The sequence below is a fragment of the Saccoglossus kowalevskii genome, chromosome 7 (assembly GCF_978046115.1).
Source record: "Saccoglossus kowalevskii chromosome 7, keSacKowa6.1, whole genome shotgun sequence".
In the NCBI taxonomy this organism is placed as follows: domain Eukaryota; kingdom Metazoa; phylum Hemichordata; class Enteropneusta; family Harrimaniidae; genus Saccoglossus; species Saccoglossus kowalevskii.
Genome location: NC_140647.1, coordinates 40,911,000 through 40,925,487, shown reverse-complemented (window position 1 = coordinate 40,925,487; position 14,488 = coordinate 40,911,000).

The following is a 14,488-nucleotide window of genomic DNA, read 5'->3' as shown; positions in this document are numbered from 1 at the left end:
TGCCACACTTTTCATTACTTTGCCACTACTTGTCAGCACTTTGCCACAACTTTTCAGTACTTTGCCACACTTTTCAGTACTTTGCCACGACATTGCCACAACTTTTCAGTACTTTGCCACACTTTTCAGCACTTTGCCACTACTTTTTAGTATTTTGCCACACTTATCAGTACTTTGCCACTACTTTTCAGCACTTTGCCACAACTTTTCAGTACTTCGCCACATTTTTTCAGCATTTTGCCACAACTTTTCAGTACTTTGTCACACTTTTCAGTACTTTGCCAGACTTTTCAGCATTTTGCCACTACTTTTCAGTACTTTGCCACACTTATCAGTACTTTGCCACGACTTTGCCACAACTTTTCAGTACTTTGCCACACGTTTCAGTACTTTGACACAACATTTTAGTACTTTGCCACACATTTTCAGTACTTTGCCACACTTTTCAGCACTTTGCCACTACTTTTCAGTACTTTGCCACCCTTATCAGTACTTTGCCACGACTTTGCCACAAATTGTTAGTACTTTGCCACAATTTTCAGTACTTTGCCACAACTTTTTAGTACTTTGCCACTACTTTTCAGCACTTTGCCACTACTTTTCAGTACTTTGCCACACCTATCAGTAATTTGCCACGATTTTGCAACAACTTTTTAGTACTTTGCCAGACTTTTCAGTACTTTACCACTACTTTTCAGTACTTTGCCACTACTTTTCAGCACTTTGCCACACTTTTCAGTACTTTGCCACTATTTTTCAGCACTTTGCCACAACTTTTCAGTACTTTGCAACACTTTTCAGTGCTTTGCTACTACTTTTCAGTACTTTGCCACAACTTGTCAGCACTTTGCCACTACTTTTCACTACTTTCCTACTCTTTTCAGCACTTTGCCACAACTTTTCAATACTTTGCCACACTTTTCAGTACTTTACCACTACTTTTCAACACTTTGCCACAACTTTGTAGTATTTTGCCACACTTTTTAGTACTTTGCCACGACTTTGCCACTACTTTTCAGTACTTTGCCACTACTTTTCAGCACTTTGCCACAACTTTTCAGTACTTTGCCACACTTTTCAGCACTTTGCCACTACTTTTCAGTACTTTGCCACCCTTATCAGTACTTTGCCACGACTTTGCCACAAATTGTTAGTACTTTGCCACAATTTTCAGTACTTTGCCACAACTTTTTAGTACTTTGCCACTACTTTTCAGCACTTTGCCACTACTTTTCAGTACTTTGCCACACCTATCAGTAATTTGCCACGACTTTGCAACAACTTTTTAGTACTTTGCCACACTTTTCAGTACTTTACCACTACTTTTCAGTACTTTGCCACTACTTTTCAGCACTTTGCCTCACTTTTCAGTACTTTGCCACTATTTTTCAGCACTTTGCTACAACTTTTCAGTACTTTGCCACACTTTTCAGTGCTTTGCTACTACTTTTCAGTACTTTGCCACAACTTGTCAGCACATTGCCACTACTTTTCACTACTTTCCTACTCTTTTCAGCACTTTGCCACAAATTTTCAGTACTTTGCCACACTTTTTAGTACTTTGCCACTACTTTTCAACACTTTGCCACAACTTTGTAGTATTTTGCCACACTTTTTAGTACTTTGCCACGACTTTGCCACAACTTTTCACTACTTTGCCACACTTTTCAGCACTTTGCCACTACTTTTCAGTACTTTGCCACACTTATCAGTACTTTGCCACGACTTTGCCACAACTTTTCAGTACTTTGCCACACTTTTCAGTACTTTGCCACTACTTTTCAGTACTTTGCCAATACTTTTCAGTACTTTGCCACTACTTGTCAGCACTTTGCCAAAACTTTTCAGTACTTTGCCACACTTTTCAGTACTTTGCCACGACTTTGCCACAACTTTTCAGTACTTTGCCACACTTTTCAGCACTTTGCAACTACTTTTTAGTATTTTGCCACACTTATCAGTACTTTGTCACTACTTTTCAGCACTTCGCCACACTTTTCAGCATTTTGCAACTACTTTTCAGTACTTTGCCACACTTATCAGTACTTTGCCACGACTTTGCCACAACTTTTCAGAACTTTGCCACACGTTTCAGTACTTTGACACAACTTTTTTGTACTTTGCCACACATTTTCAGTACTTTGCCACACTTGTCAGCACTTTGCCACTACTTTTCAGTACTTTGACACACTTTTCAGTACTTTGCCACTACTTTTCAGTACTTAGCCACTACTTTTCAGCACTTTGCCACAACTTTTCAGTACTTTGCCACACTTTTCAGCACTTTGCCACTAATTTTCAGTACTTTGCCACCCTTATCAGTACTTTGCCACGACTTTGCCACAAATTGCTACTACTTTGCCACACTTTTTAGTACTTTGCCACAACTTTTCAGAACTTTGCCACACGTTTCAGTACTTTGACACAACTTTTTTGTACTTTGCCACACATTTTCAGTACTTTGCCACACTTGTCAGCACTTTGCCACTACTTTTCAGTACTTTGACACACTTTTCAGTACTTTGCCACTACTTTTCAGTACTTTGCCACTACTTTTCAGCACTTTGCCACAACTTTTCAGTACTTTGCCACACTTTTCAGCACTTTGCCACTACTTTTCAGTACTTTGCCACCCCTATCAGTACTTTGCCACGACTTTGCCACAAATTGTAAGTACTTTGCCACACTTTTCAGTACTTTGCCACAACTTTTTAGTACTTTCCCACACTTTTCAGCACTTTGCCTCTACTTTTCAGTACTTTGCCACACTTATCATTACTTTGCCACGACTTTGCCACAACTTTTCAGTACTTTGCCTCACTTTTCAGTACTTTGCCACTACTTTTCAGTACTTTGCCACTACTTTTCAGTACTTTGCCACTACTTTTCAGCACTTTGCCACAACTTTTCAGAACATTGCCACACTTTTCATTACTTTGCCACTACTTGTCAGCACTTTGCCACAACTTTTCAGTACTTTGCCACACTTTTCAGTACTTTGCCACGACATTGCCACAACTTTTCAGTACTTTGCCACACTTTTCAGCACTTTGCCACTACTTTTTAGTATTTTGCCACACTTATCAGTACTTTGCCACTACTTTTCAGCACTTTGCCACAACTTTTCAGTACTTCGCCACATTTTTTCAGCATTTTGCAACTACTTTTCAGTACTTTGCCACACTTTTCAGTACTTTGCCACGACTTTCCCACAACTTTTCAGAACTTTGCCACACGTTTCAGTACTTTGACACAACTTTTTAGTACTTTGCCACACATTTTCAGTACTTTGCCACACTTTTCAGCACTTTGCCAATACTTTTCAGTACTTTGACACACTTTTCAGTACTTTGCCACTACTTTTCAGTACTTAGCCACTACTTTTCAGCACTTTGCCACAACTTTTCAGTACTTTGCCACACTTTTCAGCACTTTGCCACTAATTTTCAGTACTTTGCCACCCTTATCAGTACTTTGCCACGACTTTGCCACAAATTGCTACTACTTTGCCACACTTTTTAGTACTTTGCCACAACTTTTTAGTACTTTGCCACACTTTTCAGCACTTTGCCACTACTTTTCAGTACTTTGCCACACTTATCAGTACTATGCCACGACTTTGCCACAACTTTTCAGTACTTTGCCTCACTTTTCAGTACTTTGCCACTACTTTTCAGTACTTTGCCACTACTTTTCAGCACTTTGCAACTACTTTTCAGTACTTTGCCACACTTATCAGTACTTTGCCACGACTTTGCCACGACTTTGCCACAACTTTTCAGAACTTTGCCACACGTTTCAGTACTTTGACAAAAATTTTTAGTAATTTGCCACACATTTTCAGTACTTTGCCACACTTTTCAGCACTTTGCCACTACTTTTCAGCACTTTGCCACAACTTTTCAGTACTTTGCCACAGTTTTCAGCACTTTGCCACTAATTTTCAGTACTTTGCCACCCTTATCAGTACTTTGCCACGACTTTGCCACAAATTGTTACTACTTTGCCACACTTTTTAGTACTTTGCCACAACTTTTTAGTACTTTGCCACACTTTTCAGCACTTTGCCACTACTTTTCAGTACTTTGCCACACTTATCAGTACTTTGCCACGACTTTGCCACAACTTTTCAGTACTTTGCCTCACTTTTCAGTACTTTGCCACTACTTTTCAGTACTTTGCCACTACTTTTCAGCACTTTGCCACAACTTTTCAGTACATTGCCACAATTTTCAGTACTTTGCCACGACTTTGCCACAACTGTTCAGTACTTTGCCACACTTTTCAGCACTTTGCCACTACTTTTCAGTATTTTGCCACACTTATCAGTACTTTGCCACTACTTTTCAGCACTTTGCCACAACTTTTCAGTACTTCGCCACACTTTTCACTGCTTTGCCACTACTTTGCCACAACTTTTCAGTACTTTGCCACACTTTTCAGCACTTTGCCACTACTTTTCAGTAATTTCCCACTACTTTTCAGCACTTTGCCACAACTTGTCAGTACTTTGCCACTACTTTTCAGCACTTTGCCACAACTTTTCAGTACTTTACCACACTTTTCAGTACTTTGCCACGACTTTGCCACAACTTTTCAGTACTTTGCCACACTTATCAGTACTTTGCCACGACTTTGCCACAACGTTTTTGTACTTTGCCACACTTTTCAGTACTTCGCCACTACTTTTCAGTACTTTGCCACTACTTTTCAGCAATTTGCCACGACTTTGCCCCAACTTTTCAGTACTTTGCCACACTTGTCAGCACTTTGCCACTACTTTTCAGTACTTTGCCACACTTATTACTTTGCCACGACTTTGCCACAACTTTTCAGTACTTTGCCTCACTTTTCAGTACTTTGCCACTACTTTTCAGTACTTTGCCACTACTTTTCAGTACTTTGCCACTACTTTTCAGCACTTTGCCACAACTTTTCAGTACATTGCCACACTTTTCATTACTTTGCCACTACTTGTCAGCACTTTGCCACAACTTTTCAGTACTTTGCCACACTTTTCAGTACTTTGCCACGACATTGCCACAACTTTTCAGTACTTTGCCACACTTTTCAGCACTTTGCCACTACTTTTTAGTATTTTGCCACACTTATCAGTACTTTGCCACTACTTTTCAGCACTTTGCCACAACTTTTCAGTACTTCGCCACATTTTTTCAGCATTTTGCAACTACTTTTCAGTACTTTGCCACACTTATCAGTACTTTGCCACGACTTTCCCACAACTTTTCAGAACTTTGCCACACGTTTCAGTACTTTGACACAACTTTTTAGTACTTTGCCACACATTTTCAGTACTTTGCCACACTTTTCAGCACTTTGCCACTACCTTTCAGTACTTTGACACACTTTTCAGTACTTTGCCACTACTTTTCAGTACTTTGCCACTACTTTTCAGCACTTTGCCACAACTTTTCAGTACTTTGCCACACTTTTCAGCACTTTGCCACTAATTTTCAGTACTTTGCCACCCTTATCAGTACTTTGCCACGACTTTGCCACAAATTGCTACTACTTTGCCACACTTTTTAGTACTTTGCCACAACTTTTTAGTACTTTGCCACACTTTTCAGTACTTTGCCACTACTTTTCAGTACTTTGCCACACTTATCAGTACTATGCCACGACTTTGCCACAACTTTTCAGTACTTTGCCTCACTTTTCAGTACTTTGCCACTACTTTTCAGTACTTTGCCACTACTTTTCAGCACTTTGCAACTACTTTTCAGTACTTTGCCACACTTATCAGTACTTTGCCACGACTTTGCCACGACTTTGCCACAACTTTTCAGAACTTTGCCACACGTTTCAGTACTTTGACACAATTTTTTAGTAATTTGCCACACATTTTCAGTACTTTGCCACACTTTTCAGCACTTTGCCACTACTTTTCAGCACTTTGCTACAACTTTTCAGTACTTTGCCACACTTTTCAGCACTTTGCCACTAATTTTCAGTACTTTGCCACCCTTATCAGTACTTTGCCACGACTTTGCCACAAATTGTTACTACTTTGCCACACTTTTTAGTACTTTGCCACAACTTTTTAGTACTTTGCCACACTTTTCAGCACTTTGCCACTACTTTTCAGTACTTTGCCACACTTATCAGTACTTTGCCACGATTTTGCCACAACTTTTCAGTACTTTGCCTCACTTTTCAGTACTTTGCCACTACTTTTCAGTACTTTGCCACTACTTTTCAGCACTTTGCCACAACTTTTCAGTACATTGCCACACTTTTCAGTACTTTGCCACGACTTTGCCACAACTGTTCAGTACTTTGCCACACTTTTCAGCACTTTGCCACTACTTTTCAGTATTTTGCCACACTTATCAGTACTTTGCCACTACTTTTCAGTACTTTGCCACTACTTTTCAGCACTTTGCAACTACTTTTCAGTACTTTGCCACACTTATCAGTACTTTGCCACGACTTTGCCACGACTTTGCCACAACTTTTCAGAACTTTGCCACACGTTTCAGTACTTTGACACAAATTTTTAGTAATTTGCCACACATTTTCAGTACTTTGCCACACTTTTCAGCACTTTGCCACTACTTTTTAGCACTTTGCCACAACTTTTCAGTACTTTGCCACACTTTTCAGCACTTTGCCACTAATTTTCAGTACTTTGCCACCCTTATCAGTACTTTGCCACGACTTTGCCACAAATTGTTACTACTTTGCCACACTTTTTAGTACTTTGCCACAACTTTTTAGTACTTTGCCACACTTTTCAGCACTTTGCCACTACTTTTCAGTACTTTGCCACACTTATCAGTACTTTGCCACGACTTTGCCACAACTTTTCAGTACTTTGCCTCACTTTTCAGTACTTTGCCACTACTTTTCAGTACTTGGCCACTACTTTTCAGCACTTTGCCACAACTTTTCAGTACATTGCAACACTTTTCAGTACTTTGCCACGACTTTGCCACAACTGTTCAGTACTTTGCCACACTTTTCAGCACTTTGCCACTACTTTTCAGTATTTTGCCACACTTATCAGTACTTTGCCACTACTTTTCAGCACTTTTGCCACAACTTTTCAGTACTTCGCCACACTTTTCACTGCTTTGCCACTACTTTGCCACAACTTTTCAGTACTTTGCCACACTTTTCAGCGCTTTGCCACTACTTGTCAGTAATTTCCCACTACTTTTCAGCACTTTGCCACAACTTGTCAGTACTTTGCCACTACTTTTCAGCACTTTGCCACAACTTTTCAGTACTTTACCACACTTTTCAGTACTTTGCCACGACTTTGCCACAACTTTTCAGTACTTTGCCACACTTATCAGTACTTTGCCACGACTTTGCCACAACGTTTTTGTACTTTGCCATACTTTTCAGTACTTCGCCACTACTTTTCAGTACTTTGCCACTACTTTTCAGCAATTTGCCACGACTTTGCCCCAACTTTTCAGTACTTTGCCACACTTGTCAGCACTTTGCCACTACTTTTCAGTACTTTGCCACACTTATCAGTACTTTGCCACTACTTTTCAGTACTTTGCCACTACTTTTCAGCACTTTGCCACAACTTTTCAGTACTTTGCCACACTTTTCAGCACTTTGCCACTACTTTTGACTACTTTGTCACTACTTTTCAGTACTTTGCCACACCTTTCATTACTTTGCCCCTACTTTTCAGTACTTTGCCACTGCTTTTCAGCTCTTTGCCACAATTTGTCAGTACTTTGCGACACTTTTCATCACTTTGCCACTACTTTTCAATACTTTGCCACTACTTTTCAGCACTTTGCCACAATTTTTCAGTACTTTGCCACACTTTTCAGTACTTCGCCACTACTTTGCCACAACTTTTCAGTACTTTGCCACACTTTTTAGTACTTTGCCACTACTTTTCACTACTTTGCCACTACTTTTCAGCACTTTGCCACAACTTTTCAGTACTTTGCCATACTTTTCAGCACTTTATCACACTTATCAGTGCTTGGCCAGAACATTGCCACAACTTTTCAGCACTTTGCCACACTTTTCAGCACTTTGCCACTACTTTTCAGTACTTTGCCACTACTTTTCAGCACTTTGCCACAACTTTTCAGTACTTTGCAACACATGTCAGTACTCTGCCACTACTTTGCCACAACTTTTCAGTAATTTGCCACAATTTTCAGCACTTTGCCACTACTTTTGACTACTTTGCCACTACTTTTCAGTACTTTGCCACACCTTTCAGCACTTTGCCCCTACTTTTCAGTACTTTGCCACTACTTTTCAGCACTTTGCCACAATTTCTCAGTACTTTGCTACAATTTTCTGCACATTGCCACTAATTTTCAGTACTTTGCCACTACTTTTCAGCACTTTGCCTCATCTTTTCAGTACTTTGCAACACTTTTCAGTACTCTGCCACTACTTTGCCACAACTTTTCAGTACTTTGTCACACTTTTCAGCACTTTATCACACTTATCAGTGCTTGGCCACAACATTGCCACAACTTTTCAGTACTTTGCCACACTTTTCAGTACTTTGCCACTACTTTTCAGTACTTTGCCACTACTTTTCAGCACTTTGCCACAACTTTTCAGTACTTTGCCACACTTTTCAGCACTTTGCCACTACTTTTGACTACTTTGTCACTACTTTTCAGTACTTTGCCACACCTTTCAGTACTTTGCCCCTACTTTTCAGTACTTTGCCACTGCTTTTCAGCTCTTGCCACAATTTGTCAGTACTTTGCGACACTTTTCATCACTTTGCCACTACTTTTCAATACTTTGCCACTACTTTTCAGCACTTTGCCACAATTTTTCAGTACTTTGCCACACTTTTCAGTACTTCGCCACTACTTTGCCACAACTTTTCAGTACTTTGCCACTACTTTTCATCACTTTGCCACAACGTTTCAGTACTTTGCCACTACTTTGCCACAACGTTTCAGTACTTTGCCACACTTTTTAGCACTTTGCCACTACTTTTCACTACTTTGCCACTACTTTTCAGCACTTTGCCACAACTTTTCAGTACTTTGCCATACTTTTCAGCACTTTATCACACTTATCAGTGCTTGGCCAGAATATTGCCACAACTTTTCAGCACTTTGCCACACTTTTCAGCACTTTGCCACTACTTTTCTGTACTTTGCCACTACTTTCCAGCACTTTGCCACAACTTTTCAGTACTTTGCAACACTTGTCAGTACTCTACCACTACTTTGCCACAACTTTTCAGTAATTTGCCACACTTTTCAGCACTTTGCCACTACTTTTGACTACTTTGCCACTACTTTTCAGTACTTTGCCACACCTTTCAACACTTTGCCACTACTTTTCAGTACTTTGCCACTACTTTTCAGCACTTTGCCACAATTTCTCAGTACTTTGCGACACTTTTCTGCACTTTGCCACTAATTTTCAGTACTTTGCCACTACTTTTCAGCACTTTTCCACAATTTTTCAGTACTTTGCCACACTTTTCAGCACTTTGCCAGTACTTTGCCACAACTTTTCAGTACTTTACCACACTTTTTAGCACTTTGCCACTACTTTTCACTACTTTGCCACTACTTTTCAGTACTTTGCCACACTTTTCAGCACTTTGCCTCTACTTTTCACTACTTTTCAGCACTTTGCCACAATTTTTCAGTAAATTGCCACACTTGTCAGTACTTTGCCACTACTTTGCCACAACTTTTCAGTTCTTTGCCACACTTTTTAGCACTTTGCCACTACTTTTCACTACTTTGCCACTACTTTTCAGCACTTTGCCGCAACTGTTCAGTACTTTGCCATACTTTTCACTACTTTGCCACTACTTTGCCTCAACGGTTCAGTACTTTGCCACACTTTTTAGCACTTTGCCACTACTTTTCACTTCTTTGCCACTACTTTCAAGCCCTTTGTCACAACTTTTCAGTACTTTGCCATACTTTTCAGCACTTTGTCTCTACTTTGCCAAAACTTTTCAGTACTTTGCCACACTTTTCAGCACTTTGCCACTACTTTTCCCTACTTTGCCACTACTTTTCAGCACTTTGCCACAACTTTTCAGTACTTTGCCATACTTTTCAGCACTTTCTTTCTACTTTGCCACATCTTTTCTGTACTTTGCCACACTTTTCAGCACTTTGCCACTACTTTTCACTACTTTTCAGCACTTAGCCACAACTTTTCAGTACTTTGCCACACTTTTCAGTACTTTGCCACTACTTTTCAGTACTTTGCCACTACTTTTCAGCACTTTGCCACAACTTTTCAGTACTTTGCCACACTTTTCAGCACTTTGCCACTACTTTTGACTACTTTGTCACTACTTTTCAGTACTTTGCCACATCTTTCAGTACTTTGCCCCTACTTTTCAATACTTTGCCACTGCTTTTCAGCTCTTTGCCACAATTTGTCAGTACGTTGCGACACTTTTCTGCACTTTGCCACTAATTTTCAGTACTTTGCCACTACTTTTCAGCACTTTTCCACAATTTTTCAGTACTTTGCCGCACTTTTCAGCACTTTGCCACTACTTTGCCACAACTTTTCAGTACTTTACCACACTTTTTAGCACTTTGCCACTACTTTTCACTACTTTGCCACTACTTTTCAGCTCTTTGCCACAACTTTTCAGTACTTTTCCATACTTTTCAGCACTTTGTCACTACTTTGCCAAAACTTTTCAGTACTTTGCCACACTTTTCAGCACTTTGCCTCTACTTTTCACTACTTTTCAGCACTTTGCCACAATTTTTCAGTAAATTGCCACACTTGTCAGTACTTTGCCACACCTTTTAGCACTTTGCCACTACTTTTCACTACTTTGCCACTACTTTTCAGCACTTTGCCGCAACTGTTCAGTACTTTGCCATACTTTTCACTACTTTGCCACTACTTTGCCTCAACGGTTCAGTACTTTGCCACACTTTTTAGCACTTTGCCACTACTTTTCACTACTTTGCCACTACTTTCCATCCCTTTGTCACAACTTTTCAGTACTTTGCCATACTTTTCAGCACTTTGTCACTACTTTGCCAAAACTTTTCAGTACTTTGCCACACTTTTCAGCACTTTGCCACTACTTTTCACTACTTTGCCACTACTTTTCAGCACTTTGCCACAACTTTTCAGTACTTTGCCATACTTTTCAGCACTTTGTCTCTACTTTGCCACATCTTTTCAGTACTTTGCCACACTTTTCAGCACTTTGCCACTACTTTTCACTACTTTTCAGCACTTTGCCACAACTTTTCAGTACTTTGCCACACTTTTCAGTACTTTGTCACACTTTTCAGCACTTTATCACACTTATCAGTGCTTGGCCACAACATTGCCACAACTTTTCAGTACTTTGCCTCACCTTTCAGCACTTTGCCACTACTTTTCAGTACTTTGCCACTACTTTTCAGCACTTTTCCACAATTTTTCAGTACTTTGCCACACTTTTCAGTACTTTGACACTACTTTGCCACAACTTTTCAGTACTTTGCCACACTTTTTAGCACTTTGCCACTACTTTTCACTACTTTGCCACTACTTTTCAGCACTTTGCCACAACTTTTCAGTACTTTGCCATACTTTTCAGAACATTGTCATTACTTTGAACAACTTTTCAGTACTTTGTCACACTTTTAAGCTCTTTGCCACTACTTTTCACTACTTTGCCACTACTTTTGAGCACTTTGCCACAACTTTTCAGTACTTTGCCACACTTTTTAGCACTTTACCACTAATTTTCACTACTTTGCCACTAATTTTCAGCACTTTGCCACAACTTTTCAGTACTTTGCCATACTTTTCACTACTTTGCCACTACTTTGCCACAACGGTTCAGTACTTTGCCACACTTTTTAGCACTTTGCCACGACTTTTCAGTACTTTGCCACTACTTTTCAGCACTTTGCCACAATTTTTCAGTACTTTGCGACACTTTTCTGCACTTTGACACTACTTTTCAGTACTTTGCCACTACCTTTCAGCACTTTTCCACAATTTTTCAGTACTTTGCCACACTTTTCAGTACTTTGACACTACTTTGCCACAACTTTTCAGTACTTTGCCACACTTTTTAGCACTTTGCCACTACTTTTCACTACTTTGCCACTACTTTTCAGCACTTTGCACAACTTTTCAGTACTTTGCCATACTTTTCAGCACTTTGTCACGACTTTGCACAACTTTTCAGTACTTTGCCATACTTTTTAGCACTTTGCCACTACTTTGCCACAACGGTTCAGTACTTTGCCACACTTTTTAGCACTTTGCCACGACTTTTCACTACTTTGCCACTACTTTTCAGCACTTTGCCACAGCTTTTCAGTACTTTGCCATACTTTTCAGCACTTTGTCACGACTTTGCACAACCTTTCAGTACTTGCCACACTTTTCAGCACTTTGCCACTAGTTTTCACTACTTTGCCACTACTTTTCACTACTTTGCCACTACTTTTCAGCACTTTGCCACACTTTTCAGCACTTTGCCACTACTTTTCACAACTTTTCAGCACTTTGCCACAACTTTTCATTACTTTGCCACAACTTTTCAGTACTTTGTCACACTTTTCAGCACTTTATCACACTTATCAGTGCTTGGCCACAACATTGCCACAACTTTTCAGTACTTTGCGACACTTTTCTGCACTTTGCCACTACTTTTCAGTACTTTGCCACTACTTTTCAGCACTTTTCCACAATTTTTCAGTACTTTGCCACACTTTTCAGTACTTTGACACTACTTTGCCACAACTTTTCAGTACTTTGCCACACTTTTTAGCACTTTGCCACTACTTTTCACTACTTTGCCACTACTTTTCAGCACTTTGCCACAACTTTTCAGTACTTTGCCATACTTTTCAGAACATTGTCACTACTTTGAACAACTTTTCAGTACTTTGCCACACTTTTTAGCACTTTGCCACTAATTTTCACTACTTTGCCACTACTTTTCAGCACTTTGCCACAACTTTTCAGTACTTTGCCATACTTTTCAGCACTTTGTCACGACTTTGCACAACTTTTCAGTACTTGCCACACTTTTCAGCACTTTGCCACTACTTTTCACTACTTTGCCACTACTTTTCAGCACTTTGCCACACTTCTCAGCACTTTGCCACTACTTTTCACTACTTTTCAGCACTTTGCCACAACTTTTCATTACTTTGCCACAAATTTTCAGTACTTTGTCACACTTTTCAGCACTTTTTCACACTTATCAGTGCTTGGCCACAACATTGCCACAACTTTTCAATACTTTGCGTCAATTTTCATCACTTTGCCACTACTTTTCAGTACTTTGCCACTATTTTTCAGCACTTTGCCACAACTTTTCAGTACTTTGCCACTACTTTTCAGCACTTTGCCACAACTTTTCATTACTTTGCAACACTTTTCAGCACTTTGCCACTACTTTGCCACACCTTTCAGCACTTTGCCCCTACTTTTCAGTACTTTGCCACTACTTTTCAGCACTTTGCCACAATTTTTCAGTACTTTGCGACAATTTTCAGTACTTTGCCACTACTTTGCCACAACTTTTCAGTACTTTACCATACTTTTCAGCACTTTGTCACTACTTTGCCAAAACTTTTCAGTACTTTGCCACACTTTTCAGCACTTTGTCTCTACTTTTCACTATTTTTCAGCACTTTGCCACAATTTTTCAGTACTTTGCCACACTTTTCAGTATTTGCCACTACTTTGCCACAACTTTTCAGTACTTTGTCTCTACTTTTCACTATTTTTCAGCACTTTGCCACAATTTTTCAGTACTTTGCCACACTTTTTAGCACTTTGCCACTACTTTTCACTACTTTGCCACTACTTCGCCACAACGGTTCAGTACTTTACCACTACTTTTCACTACTTTTCAGTACTTTGCCACTACGTTGCCACAACTTTTCAGTACTTTGCCACACTTTTCAGCACTTTGCCACTACTTTTCACTACTTTTCAGCACTTTGCCACAACTTTTCATTACTTTGCCACAACTTTTCAGTACTTTGTCACACTTTTCAGCACTTTATCACACTTATCAGTGCTTGGCCACAACATTGCCACAACTTTTCAGTACTTTGCGACACTTTTCTGCACTTTGCCACTACTTTTCAGTACTTTGCCACTACTTTTCAGCACTTTTCCACAATTTTTCAGTACTTTGCCACACTTTTCAGTACTTTGACACTACTTTGCCACAACTTTTCAGTACTTTGCCACACTTTTTAGCACTTTGCCACTACTTTTCACTACTTTGCCTCTACTTTTCAACACTTTGCCACAACTTTTCAGTACTTTGCCATACTTTTCAGAACATTGTCACTACTTTGAACAACTTTTCAGTACTTTGCCACACTTTTAAGCTCTTTGCCACTACTTTTCACTACTTTGCCACTACTTTTAAGCACTTTGCCACAACTTTTCAGTACTTTGCCACACTTTTTAGCACTTTGCCACTAATTTTCACTACTTTGCCACTACTTTTCATCACTTTGCCACAACTTTTCAGTACTTTGCCATA